This window comes from Hylobates moloch, unplaced genomic scaffold, assembly GCF_009828535.3.
Source record: "Hylobates moloch isolate HMO894 unplaced genomic scaffold, HMol_V3 SCAFFOLD_7, whole genome shotgun sequence".
In the NCBI taxonomy this organism is placed as follows: Eukaryota; Metazoa; Chordata; class Mammalia; order Primates; family Hylobatidae; genus Hylobates; species Hylobates moloch.
Window position 1 is genome coordinate 19,096,330 of NW_026652282.1, and position 13,365 is coordinate 19,109,694.

Genomic DNA, 13,365 nt, shown 5'->3' on the forward strand with positions numbered 1-13,365 from the left:
CACCATTCTCCTGCCTCAGCCTCCTGAGTAGCTGGAACTACAGGTGCCCGCTGCCACGCCCGGCTAAATTTTTTGTATTTTTAGTAGAGACGGGGTTTCACTGTGTTAGCAAGGATGGTCTCGATCTCCTGACCTCGTGATCCGCCCGCCTCGGCCTCCCAAAGTGCTGGGATTACAGGCGTGAGCCACCGTGCCCGGCCCAGAATTTCATTATTTTTTATGGCTGAATAATTTTCCCTTGTGAATATATACCACATTATTCCTCCCTTGATGGACGCTTAGGTTGATTCTACCTCTTGGCTATTGTGGACAGTACTGCAATAAACATGGGAGTGCAGATATCTCTTCAACATACTCATCTCATTTCCTTTGGGTATATACTCAGTAGTGGGATTGCTGAATCGTATGGTAGTTCTAGTTTTAATTTTTTAAGGAACTTCCATACTGTTTTCCATAATGGCTGTACTAATTTACATTCCCACCAACGGTGTGTAAGGGTTCCCTTTTCTCCACATCCTTGCCAGCACTTGTAGCTTTATCATGCATTCTGACATTTGCTGTTACCTAGAGCTTCCAAATCCTGAGGCTTTCTGGTATTCTATAGAGTATTTCAGTTTGCTTCTAGCAGGGGGTCCAATATTTTTGTCTATGTAGGTTTATACCTTTCAAAAAATATATTTTTAGCTTTTTGAAGTGACAGGGTGAGCAGATCTACATCCGAGTCTCCTACATTCAACTGGAAGTCTACATTTAATTTTTTTAATGGGGATATTTAATAAAAATTTATTTGGAAAGAAATGCTGCTATAGATACAGTTCTATATGGAATTATTGCCTTTCCCCGGTAATGTCTGTAACTAAAGAGTCTAAAGTTTCCTTTAAACTGTTGAATATTAGGAGGTTTTATTTTTCACAGAAACCCATCCTATTTTTTCTTAGTTAATTTAATAAAATAAATACACACGAACATTTGGTATTTTTCATTTCTCCTAAAGACATAGAACTTAGCCTTTGGAGAATTCATCTGAGATTGAAGGAACCTATCTCTGTGTACCTTCCAAAGCTGCCTAGGAGTACATCTAGGAGAATGCTAGAGTGGATTTGTCACAAATGCTGTGGAGGAAATTTTTACCTATCAACAAGGGCTAAGCTCGCTCCTTGGAGATTCACATTTCAACTCTCATTTGCACACACATAGAGTCTCTGGTGCAGATTGAGTTTGAGTTAATGCACATAGCTTGTAGGGAAGAAATCAATCAAAAACCTTTTTAAGGATAAATGGTTCTTTAGGAACAGAAAGTTCAGTATCTCAATTTTATTATAAGCACTGAATAAAAACCATTTTAAAACATGCAGCATATTAAAACTACAAAAGGCGCTAATAATGAAGGTATTCCCTCACCTAGGTCAGTTGGTGATATGTACTGAGTGATATTTAGAATAAGGAAAAAAATCAACTGTCATTTAATGTCTGCCTACAACACATGAGGCAGAGTGCTAGTTGTCATATTGCAATTTGAGTAATCCAGGACTCCGGTGACTTTAGCCCAAAACTTCACGAACAATATTATAACAGCCTTGTCATTCCTATGCTTAAGAAACCTTTAGCGATTTTTTTTTCATTGTGTTTACAATAACATCCAAACAACTTTCCCTGACTTAAAGGGCCTACAGGACCTGGCTCTCTGTTTCTGCTGTCACTTCTTCATAGCCTTTTTCTAGCTCCATTGGTGGTCTTTCTGGTTCTGTAAATTTGCTAAACTTTCTCCTATCTTCTCAGTCTCAGGGCCTTTGCCGCTTTGCCTGAAATGCTTTTTGTATGTCTTTCACATAACTTCATTGAAATTAGGCCCCTTAACTATGTAGTCTATCACCTCACCTGGCTCACACTTTCATAGATCTTACCACTGTTGCTAGTTTTCTCCTTCCTTCCTCCCTCCCTCCCTCCTTCCCTCTCTCTCTTCTTTCCTATTGTTTGTCTTCCTCCACTGTCTTGTAAGTCCCATGATATTAAAACTTTCTCCTGGGCTAGGCATGTTGACCCGTACCTGTAATCCCAGCACTTTGGGAGGCCAAGGTGGGAGAATTGCTTGAGGCCAGGAGTTTGAGACCAGACTGGGCAATATAGCGAGACCCAGTTTCTATAAAAAAAAAAAAAAAAAAAAAAAAAAAAATGAGCTTGGCATTGTGGAGCATACCTGTAGTCCTAGCTACTCAGGAAGCTGAAGCTGGAGGATGGCTTGAGATCAGGAGGTTGAAGCTGTAGTGGGGTATGATTGTGCCACTGCACTCCAGCCTGCATGACACAGTGAGACCCTGTCTCTAAAACAAAACAAAACAAAAAAATAAGCCTTTCTTTTGTTTATTACTATATTTCTAACATCACTACTATATTTCTAGCACTCAGAACAGGGTCTGAAAAAGAATAGGCCCTTGAATAAACATTTAGTAAATTTGTTCTTTCATTTCACCAATAAATATTGATCATTTACTATGTGCTTGGCACTCTTTAAGGGCTGCTGAGGATATTGCAGTAAACCAAACAGATAGAAGGTCTTGCTTCCATAGAGCTTATAGTCTAGGAGACAGACAATAAAATAAATAAGTGAAACGTGATATAGTAGATGGTAATACTTGTGATGGAGGAGAGAGGAGGATATAATATGTGGATGTCAGAGTGTTGCAAATTTAAATAGCATGATCAGGACGATGTTTGAGCAAAGAACCTATCTTGGAGAAGAGCCTTCTTGGCAGAGGCAGGAGTGAGTCCAAAGACTTAGAGGCAGGGGCATCCCAGGACATTTGTGGAAGAGCAAGGAAACTAGTGTGGCTGGAGCAGAGCGAGCAAGGAAGAGTGCAGAATGAGATGACGTCAGGATGAAAACAACATTCAGCTTGTCTATGGTCACATAGGCTGCTGCAAGAACTCTTTTTTTTCACTCTGCATGAGATGGGAAGCCATTGGAGACTTTTGAGCAGAAAAGTGACAAGATCCAACCTGTGATTTCCATGATGACTCTGGCTGTGTTGAGAATAGACTGTGGCTGAACAGGGGAAGAGGCATGAAGACCAGTTAGGAAGTGGTTGCCATCATCCCAGCAAGAAATGATGGTGGCTGCGTCCAGGAGAGGAGCAGGGGAGGAAATGAGTGAATGAACGATAATAAAATTTAAGAAAGAAACGCTCCATCATCCTGTTACTTTGAAATTTCCACCTATTTCTTTTGTATTTGTGTTTTTCCATAGCCCCATGTATAATTATATGGCATAATTTTATTCTGAGGATAGTATGATTTTGAATCTTTTTCATCTAATAGCATCGGCCTGCATCCATAGGTGCTTCAAAATGTTGTTTTTTTTTTTTCACATGCAACCCCTTCCGGTTCAAGTTCTTTGCCTCAGCCTCCGATACTGGGTTACCGGTGATGCCACCACCCAAGTAATTTTGTTTCACCATGTTGGCCAGGCTGGTCTGGAACTCCTGACCTCAAATGATCCACCCACCTCGGCCTCCCAAGGTGCTGGGATTACAGGCATGAGCCACCACACCTGGCAAAATCTTTAATTTTTAATGGCAGAATGATATTCTTTAGAGTTTCTGTGACATAATTTGTTCAATTATTTCTATTTAGAAATTTATTATTGATTTCATTTATCACTATTGTAAATAATAGAGATGAAAATCTTAATATGTAGATTTATTTTCTTTCCTATAGGTTGTTTCTTTAAAATAAATACTTAAGAGTGAATTTACTTCATCAAAGAAGGCATGTATATGCTGTTGTGGCTTTTGAAGTGCACTAACAAATTGCATTCTAATAAGGTTGTATGCATGCGGGTACCTACCGGTTTTACAATAGAACTGGATCAGAAGTAGGTCCTGCTCATAAGAAAGTTACAATATAATGTGGGAAGAAGATGTGTAAACCATCAGCTGTAATAAAAAGCACAATGAAGAACAGTGTAAGAAGGTACCACATGAGGCCGGGCGCGGCGGCTCAAGCCTGTAATCCCAGCACTTTGGGAGGCCGAGGTGGGCGGATCACGAGGTCAGGAGATCGAGACCATCCTGGCTAACACGGTGAAACCCCGTCTCTACTAAAAATACAAAAAAAAATTAGCCGGGCGTGTTGGCGGGCGCCTGTAGTCCCAGCTACTCGGGAGGCTGAGGCAGGAGAATGGCGTGAACCCAGGAGGTGGAGGTTGCGGCGAGCCGAGATTGCGCCACTGCACTCCAGCCTGGGGGACAGAGAAAGACTCCGTCTCAAAAAAAAAGAGAAGGTACCACATTTAGAAAAACCTTATCAGCTTTAGGTGTTATTAATTTCATTTTTAGTAATTTTTGCATTCCTTAAATAAATAAGGCTGAATGCAATGACTCACGCCTGTAATCCCAGCACTTTGAGAGGCCGAAGCAGGTGGATTGCTTGATCCCAGGAGTTCAAGACCAGCCTGGGCAACATGGTGAAACCCCATCTCTACCAAAAAATATAAAAATTAGCAGGGCATAGAATGTGCACCTGTAGTCCCAGCTACTGGAGAGGCTGAGGAGGGAGGATTACTTGAGCCCGGGAAGTTGAGACTGCAGTGAGTCATGATTGCGCAACTGCACTCCATCCTGGGTGACAGAGTGAGAACCTGAAGTAAGTAAATAAGTAAATAAATAAAGTGTGACTGGTTGTCTAATTTTACCAATTTGCTTTTTTCTTTTCACCTCTCTTGATATAAATTACCCACATATCAAGGCCCTTCACCCATTAGGCTATTAAGATTTTGATTTTTTCTCATTCTACTATAAAGACACATGCACACGTATGTTTATTGCAGCACTACTCGCAATGGCAAAGACTTGGAACCAACCCAAATGTCCATCAGTGATAGACTGGATAAAGAAAATGTGGCACATATACACCATGGAATACTATGCAGCCATAAAAAGGATGAATTCATGTCCTTTGCAGGGACATGGATGAAGCTGGAAACCATCATTCTCAGCAAACTAACATAAGAACAGAAAATCAAACACCACATGTTCTCACTCATAGGTGGGAGGTGAACGATGAGAACACAGGGGCACAGGCAGGGGAGCGTCGCGCACCAGGGCCTGTCAGGGGGTGGGGGGCTAGGGGAGGGATAGCATTAGGAGAAATAGCTAATGTAGATGACGGGTTGATGGGTGCAGCAAACCACCACGGCATGTGTATACCTATGTAACAAAGCTGCAAGTTCTGCACATGTATCCCAGAACTTGAAGTATAATAATAAAAAAGATTTTGATTTTTTTCTTATCAATTAGGTAAGTTTTTGTTGCTTGTTATTCATAGACACTTACTTAACTAGAAAACAATTCTGCTACTCTCTGATCCTCATCTTCGTACATTTGTAAGTAGTGGTGTTCCTTTGTAAGGTAATGGAGATGGGCAGAATAATTCACACAATTTGTCTTACTGAAATAAACTTTATACAGAGAAGTACAAAAGAGTTAACACAAATTTAGGAGGTATACAATGTTAAGTGTATATCAGTTAACGGAACAAATATTTATTGAAGCACTTAATAGATATTATTCTAGGGTTGGGAGTATGATGAATAAGGTTATAGTTTCCAGCTGTTTAACAATTTGAAAATTACTCATAAGGAACAGTAGATATATAAATAAATTTCAGCAGTGTAATATATAATTAAATAGAGGTGAACACAGAGTTCTTTGGAAATAAAACTGGATAAAAGTATTTATAGAGCTAAGCAATGAAAAAATTCTAATGCCCTCAGCTGTGAAATAAAAATAATACAAAATGAATAAGGCAGACAATTCAATAGAAAATTGGGCAGACGACTTGAACTAACCACAAAAAAGGATATTCCAAACTGCCAACAAATAGATGGAAAGGTGCTTAACTTCACTGGTCATGAAGGAAATGCAAATTTAAGCCACAACATGATTCAACTATTTACCCCCTCCCCGCTAGAATGGCTAAAATCAAAAAGCATTTAGACAAGCAGAACTCTCATAGACTGCTGGAGGGAGGATACATTTGTATGGCCACCTTGGAAAACTATTTCACAGTATCTTCTAAAGCTGAATATACTTGTATCCAATGACCCAGCAATCCACTCCTAGGTATTCACTTGTCATCTTAGTAGGTAAACAATGGTTGAATATTGGCAATTTTATATTGCTTAACCTAATGTATACCCAGCAGAAATGCACACCTATGTTCACCAAAAGATGCGGAAGAATTTCACAGAAGCACTATAAGAGTCCCAAAATAGAAAGTATCCAAATGCCCATCAACAATAGAGAAGGTAAATCATCGAATATTGATCTACGATAACAAGAACAAACAAGCTGCAACTACATGCAACAAGACGAGTGTTTCTCACAAACATAATGTTGGACGAAAGAAGCCAAACACAAGAGAGAACATACTTTATGATTCTACTTACATAAAATATAAAAATATACAAAACGAATCTGTTAGAAGTCAGAGGAGTGGTTACCCCTTGGGGGTTAGGAACTGGAAGGGTTCACAAGGTGGGGCTTTTGAAGTTCTGGTAATGTTGGGTGTCTTGATCTGGATGCTTTTTACATTAATGGTTTGTGCACTTTTGTATATAAACGTGTATTGCATCAAAAAGTTAAAAAAAAAACATTAAAAGAAATATAAGAAAGTCCAAGTAAGTCCTCATTTTTTCCCCACAACAATCACTTTGATGCTTTTCTAGGGAAATACTTAATATCAAATTCTTTTAAAAAGCTTTTCTCTCCTCATTTTTGGAGCCCTTTTTTTGCTGTCAATGGTAGGTAATCCTGTACTTGTTGTAGGAACATAGGCAAGAGACTAAACTGGGTGTGGGGTCCTGTCTGGGAAGCTTTCCTGGAAGAGATGAAGCTGGACCTGAGTTTTGTAGCATCTATTAGAGACAGCCAGGGAAGCAAGTGGATGGCAGACAGTTCCAGGGAGAGAGGCCAGGCTACTCGAAAGCAAAAAGGTATGGTAGGGAAAGAAAGAGAACCTACTGGGAGGGAGTGGACAGAGCTTGCTGGAGCTAGAGCTTGAAGAGTGGCTGAGGAGGGGTTAATGATAAGCAAGAGAGTTTGGCAAAGGTCAGACACAGAAAGATCTTAAAGGGTCATGATACTGAGCTTGGACTTAGGCATCTGGGAACCACTGACCAATTTAAATCAAACAGGTGACACAGTCAAGTTTCTACTTAATAAAGAGTAGGATGGTGATGGTGTGAGAAATACTTGAAGAGGGTTAAGAAGACTGGAGCCTGGGGGACCAGTTAGGAGGCCACTGCAGTAATCCATGGGAGATAAGACAGGCTGGTGGTATGGGATGGAGAAGTAGGGACAGACATGAGAGCTATTGAGGAGACAATTGTTCTGACAGGACTCAGTAATTGATGGGTTTGAAATTGATATGTAGGCATGGTACTTTTTTTTCTAGTAAAAAAAAATTAGTAGGACCTTAATTTTGATAAATGATAAAACACATGTAGCCTTTGTCCTTATTCCCCCCTTTAACACCTTTCTACAGGTGTATACATCAAAGGATGTTGCCATGATGAACGAAAGAACGCTTACCAACGATTTCCCATTGCTGCTTGGAATGAAAACTCAATTACACATTTCAAAATTTTGCAGTGGTAAATCATGTCGGTCATCTTATTGCACTACCATGCAAACTTATTGATTTTGCCAAATCAGTCAGTTGAGAGGAAAAAGGAAAAAAGTGTTACCTATATATACTGTCATATACTATTGTAAAAAAAAAATCTGTATATGTGTTTATATGAGTATATAGTACAAAACTATGTGCACACATGAACAAACATACATGTATGTATATACACACTATAAGCTTAAACAGCTATGTGACACTCTTGAGATTTTATATACAGACATTACCAGGGTATACAAAAAATAAATTTTTATTTAATTTTCCCTGTCTTTTTAATGGTTCCATTTGGGTGGGGGAGGATCCAGAGGATTTTTTCCTCATTGCATTTCCTTCTCTTCAATTTTGGTTTTTATAAACGGGAACACTGTGTTAATCCATTCTAATTAAAACCCAGCCATGCAACCCTTCAGTTAAAGAAACACTTTTTGAGTCTGCCTAGGATATCATTGAGTCAGAAATTGTCTCCATGGCTTTTGAAATGATCACCACTACGGTGCTCTGGTAGCCACGGGGGCAATTCTTTACAGGCTGATTTTCTAAAAATACCAGGAATTGGCCAAGAGCCCTTGTTCTGGGGAAGGGTTCAGAGTTCTTCCACAGGGGCCTAACAGAGTGCAGAAATGTATATTCCTATAGAAAAAGAAGAAGGTAGGAGTTATGGAAGGGGCAAAAGAAATGACCCAAGTGCACCTCCTACTTGTCCACAGAACACCTCTTTGCCTTCCGGCTGCTGGAGGAGCTATGCTATTCTTAGCCATCTCCCGTGAAGGCAATTACACAAACCCCCTCTGAAACCCATTTCTGCATTTGTTCAAGAAATTCTTTTATCTTACGTAAATCCCCCATGCTGTAACTAAGCCCTTGGTCTGCCCTTGGCCAGATGGGAGGGCAGCCAGGCTTCCTCTCTCCAGCAGAGCCCTTTCTGTACCCAAAGATGATTATCTCATCATCGTGCCATCCTCCCTCCCATCCTCCAGACTGAAAATTTTCATCTTCAGCTTTTTCCTTTCCTTCTCCTATCATTTCTACGATCCCCTTTAACTGTTGCCAAACACTTTTCAGAACTGAACCTAGTACTATGCAAAAAGTCTATCTGATCTTGTTCTCCGAGTGATGGGGACAAGGCAGGTACAAAAATGTCTGAGAAAGCCACAGGGAGAGTAGAGGTAGGTGCTGCTTGCCCACAGCTGTGGAATAAAGCTAAGTACAACTGAGTCCAAAACCAAGGCCCCAATCCAAGGCCGCATCCTTAAAAAAAAAAAAAAAAAAAAAAAAAGAAAGAAAAAAGAAAGCCAAGCCCGAAGTCCTTGCTGGTTCAAAGGCCCAGGGAGAATCCAGAGGAATTGTTCTGTAAGGGGAGCAGGCCTGGATGTGGGTTGAGTAGTGAGTGGACAGCTGCAGCCTTTGAAGCAAATCTAGATCTTACAGTCCTGGGCTGGGAAGGGGCAGGCATCTCACAAACAGCTGAAGAACTGACCAGCAGCAAGTTCAGGAGACTGTTTGGATTACCTTGTAAGACTAAGACAAAACTCCTCCATGTCACGAAACATGTGCCTCAGACCTTCTAGTGGACCAGGACCAAACTTAAGGGGGTGTAGAGCAAGCAGATGGGTCCCAACCCAAATGGTCCCTCCCTAGTTGGACCATGTGACAGTCTCTTGGGCTTGAAAACTTGAGTCCTCTCTCTTTCCCTCCTCTCCATTGCCTTAATCACCAAACTGTGACTCTTCAATGCCTCTCATGCTCATTCCTTTTTGCTTCTATTTTCCCCAGTCAAACCTGAACAATCTCGGTCCTGAACAGTAAATTGCTTCCTAATAGGACTTTCGATTCCTATTTCTGTTTGCCAATCTATGTCACATGCTTCTGTCTTTCTTTTATATTTTTACTTGAGGATTTTGAATTACCTATAGGGATAAGTTTATATTGCTTCTTAGTCCATCCAGACCCTCCAACATTTGGCCCTAAACTAGCTTTCCCGACCGTATCTCCCATTGCTTCTTTATGAGTCCTCTATTGAGTCAAGCATAATGCCCTTTCTATGTCTGTCTTTGTCCATGTTGTTCCCTGACTTGGAAGGCCAGCGGCTCTCCTCTGTGCCCATGTAAATTCTATCTTGAAAGATGAAGATCTGATCTTAGTTTATCCAAGATCATCTTGACCAAAATTTCTTTATGTCCCCAGATCTCTTACAGCACTTTCTGTCAGTTTCCCTCATCTAATCTCACACTACACTGGGCTGTTAGTTGGCTTTAATATGTGTCTGTTGTCTTCCCTGGCTAGTGTCTTAAATACTTTGATGGCAAAGGTGGACTTTTAGAGTTAAGGAAATCATTCCAAAGAGCTTAGCATTGTTCCGGAGATACTGAGTTTGCTGTGGCTTCAGCGTAGTTTACAATGCTACAGTGTGGCGATTCTCAATATTCTTCAAGATGAAGATATCTCTTTGTTCCCTTTCCATTGTCAATAAACCAGTGTGTTGTGGTTCATTGATTAACATTTTTAAAAATACCTTAATGGTCAGATGCTTTTATGAATTTGCTAATGCTTTACAATGAAGTTTTTTTTTTTTTCTTTTTTTTTTGAGACGGAGTCTTGCTCTGTCACCCAGGCTGGAGTGCAGTGGCACAATCTTGGCTCACTGCAACCTCCGCCTCCCGGATTCAAGCAATTCTCCTGCCTCAGCTTCCCGAGTAGCTGGGATTACAGGCATGTGCCACCATGCCCGGCTAATTTTTTTGTATTTTTAGTAGAGACGGGGTTTCACCATATTGGCCAGGCTGGTCTCGAACTCCTGACCTTGTGATCCACCCACCTCGACCCCCCAAAGTGCTGGGAATACAGGCATGAGCCACTGCGCCCGGCCTACAATGAAGTTTTATTTAGGTATAGCATCACCACCATGTACTCGAAAATTAGTAGTGCTGTAACTGTATTTAAGATGTTTTTATTTATTTGGTCTAATACTTAGCCAGCATGTGGCTTTGCTCACCCTTACAATGATGTTGGCTCTTTATGTGTCCTGCTGCCCCACTATTTGGGCATATTATTATTATTATTGCCTCACAGGGCTATTGTGAGGGTTAAATGAGATATACATTAGGTACATGACACAGTGTTTGGCTGAAAGTGATTTTGATCTTTCTCTCCCTTCCTCATGCCACCATCAGCTAATTTAGAAGATGGGAATGTTCTGGGACCTCTGGGACAGAGCTTAGGGCAGTGGATGTGGGAAGGGATGGCGCTGTCTCTGGAAGAGAAGGGCATTAAAGATCACCTAGAGCAGCAGTTCTCAAACGTTTTACCTGCAGGACTCCCCTACCCTACCCTCTTAAATATTATTGAGGACCCCAAAGAGCTTTTGTTTATGTGGAGTATGTCTATCAAGAAACTTTAAAAAATATGTTTAAATTTAAAAATAACAATAACAAACCCATTATATATTAATGTATATAACAGATTTTTATGAAAAATAACTATATCTTTCAAAACATTAGTGAGAAGAGTGGGATTGTTTTAAATTTTTGCAAATCTCTTTAATGTCTGGTTTAATAGAAGACAGCTGATTCTTGATTCTGTTTCTGCATTCAATCTCCTTTAACACAGACGGACCCCAACTTACAATGGTACAACTTAGGATTTTTGATTTTACAATGGTGTGAAAGTGATACATATTCACTAGAAACCATACTTCAAGGGCCCATACAACCATTCTCTTTTTCACCTTCAGTACAGTAAAGTCCATGAGATATTCAACCCTTTATAATAAAATACACTTTGTATTAGATGATTTTGCCCAACTGTAAGCTAATGTAAGTGTTCTGAACATGTTTAAGGTGGGCTAAGCTATGATGTCCAGTAGGTTAGGTGTAGTAAATGCATTTTTGACTTATGATATTTTCAACTTATGATAGGTTTATCAGGACATAACCCCATTGTAAGTCAAGGAGCATCTGTATTTGGTTTTGGTGAAATACAGGAAGAAAATATAGGTTCACACAGATATATTGTTGAAAAAGGGAAAAGGTGTAAGGGTATTTGAATAGGTTTTTAGATAATTGTGGATATTCTTCTTTGAAATGAAACCAAAACTCAACAAGTGGTAGTTTAAGAAATGTTTTCAATTGTAAATTGATAAATTATAGTTGTATATATTTATGGGGTACAATGTGATGTCATGATTTATGAATAAAATGGGGAATAATGAAGTCAAAATAATTAAGTTTCTGTAGTGAGAACATTTGAAATTTACTCAGCGATATTAAAACGTACAATACACTATTAACAGTTAAAGATTACTTGTAATGCAGAATCGAAAATGTATCAATGAAGTTTTCATGCTCTGTTACAACAAAATCCATTGCTATCTTTATTTCAATGCGTCTTTTAATCATTTATGATTTTGTAACACCAAACCTTGGGCACTTGGAAAACATTGAGTGCACCAAATTATGCAGATCTTCCAAATATAAGCACATTTTGTTATACAGTTTCAAAAGACTGTCTTCATTATTAATCACCACTGATCTTATCAGATAAGTTTTTAGTGCTGGGAAGCTGTTAGGCTCACGGTGGCAAATACAAGATTTTCCAAATTCCAATTTTCATTCAAAAGCTTGAATGTTATCACTGGCAATAAATACTGCCAGTTATTTTCTTTGAAGTTACTGGTCAATTTAGTTCAGTTTTTTGAGCAAATATCTGCCAAATACCCAATTTCGAATAACCACAGTCTGTCAGTTGTTCTTCCACATAAAAATAGTGTTCCTCAAAAAAAGCAGATAGGCCAGGTGCGGTGGCTCACGCCTGTAATCACAGCACTTTGGGAGGCCGAGGCGGGTGGACTGCCTGAGGTCAGGAGTTCGAGACCAGTCTGGCCAACATGGTGAAACCCCATCTCTACTAAAAACAAAAACAAAAAACAAAACAAAACAACAACAACAAAATTAGCTGGGTGTGGTGGTGTGCACCTGTAATCCCAGCTACTCAGGAGGCTGAGGCAGGGAAATTGCTTGAACCAGGGAGGTGGAGGGTGCAGTGAGCTGAGATTGCGCCACCGCACTCCAGCCTGGGTGACAGAGAGAGGCTCCATCTCAAAAAAAAAAAAGCAGATGGTTCACCTTCCAACTCAAATGATGGCATTAGTCATTAGTGCTTTTCCTTGAGACAGCCATTGTACTTCAGTGTGCAGCCAAAGTGCTTTATATGTACTTTCCATTTTGTCACACAAAATATAAAAAAGATTTATACTCATGAGTTGACATTTAATGACAATAATTGTTAGCACTTCATCAAGGACATTTTTAAGTGAAACTGACATTTTCTTTTTACTGTGTAGCAGTAAGAAAATACACCGACTACTAGTATAGTTTGGTCCCATTACCTTGATTCATGCTAAGGTGCCAGCAGTTTTACCCATCATTGCTTTTGCACTATCGTCACAAATGTCAAATGGTGAAAAAGGCAAATAACATCTTTCTATTATTATGGAAATAGTTTTGACCTCAATGACCCTCAGAAAAGTCCCTGAGAATCCCCAAGGGTCTGTGGACCATGTTTTGAGGACCACTGCTCTTAAACTTTTGCAAAGGGCCAGCCCTCCCAGGACGCAGAATGTAGCTACTCCCACATTTGGCAGGAGAGGTGAGGTCTCCTCCTTCAAACAGGGCAATTTGCCTT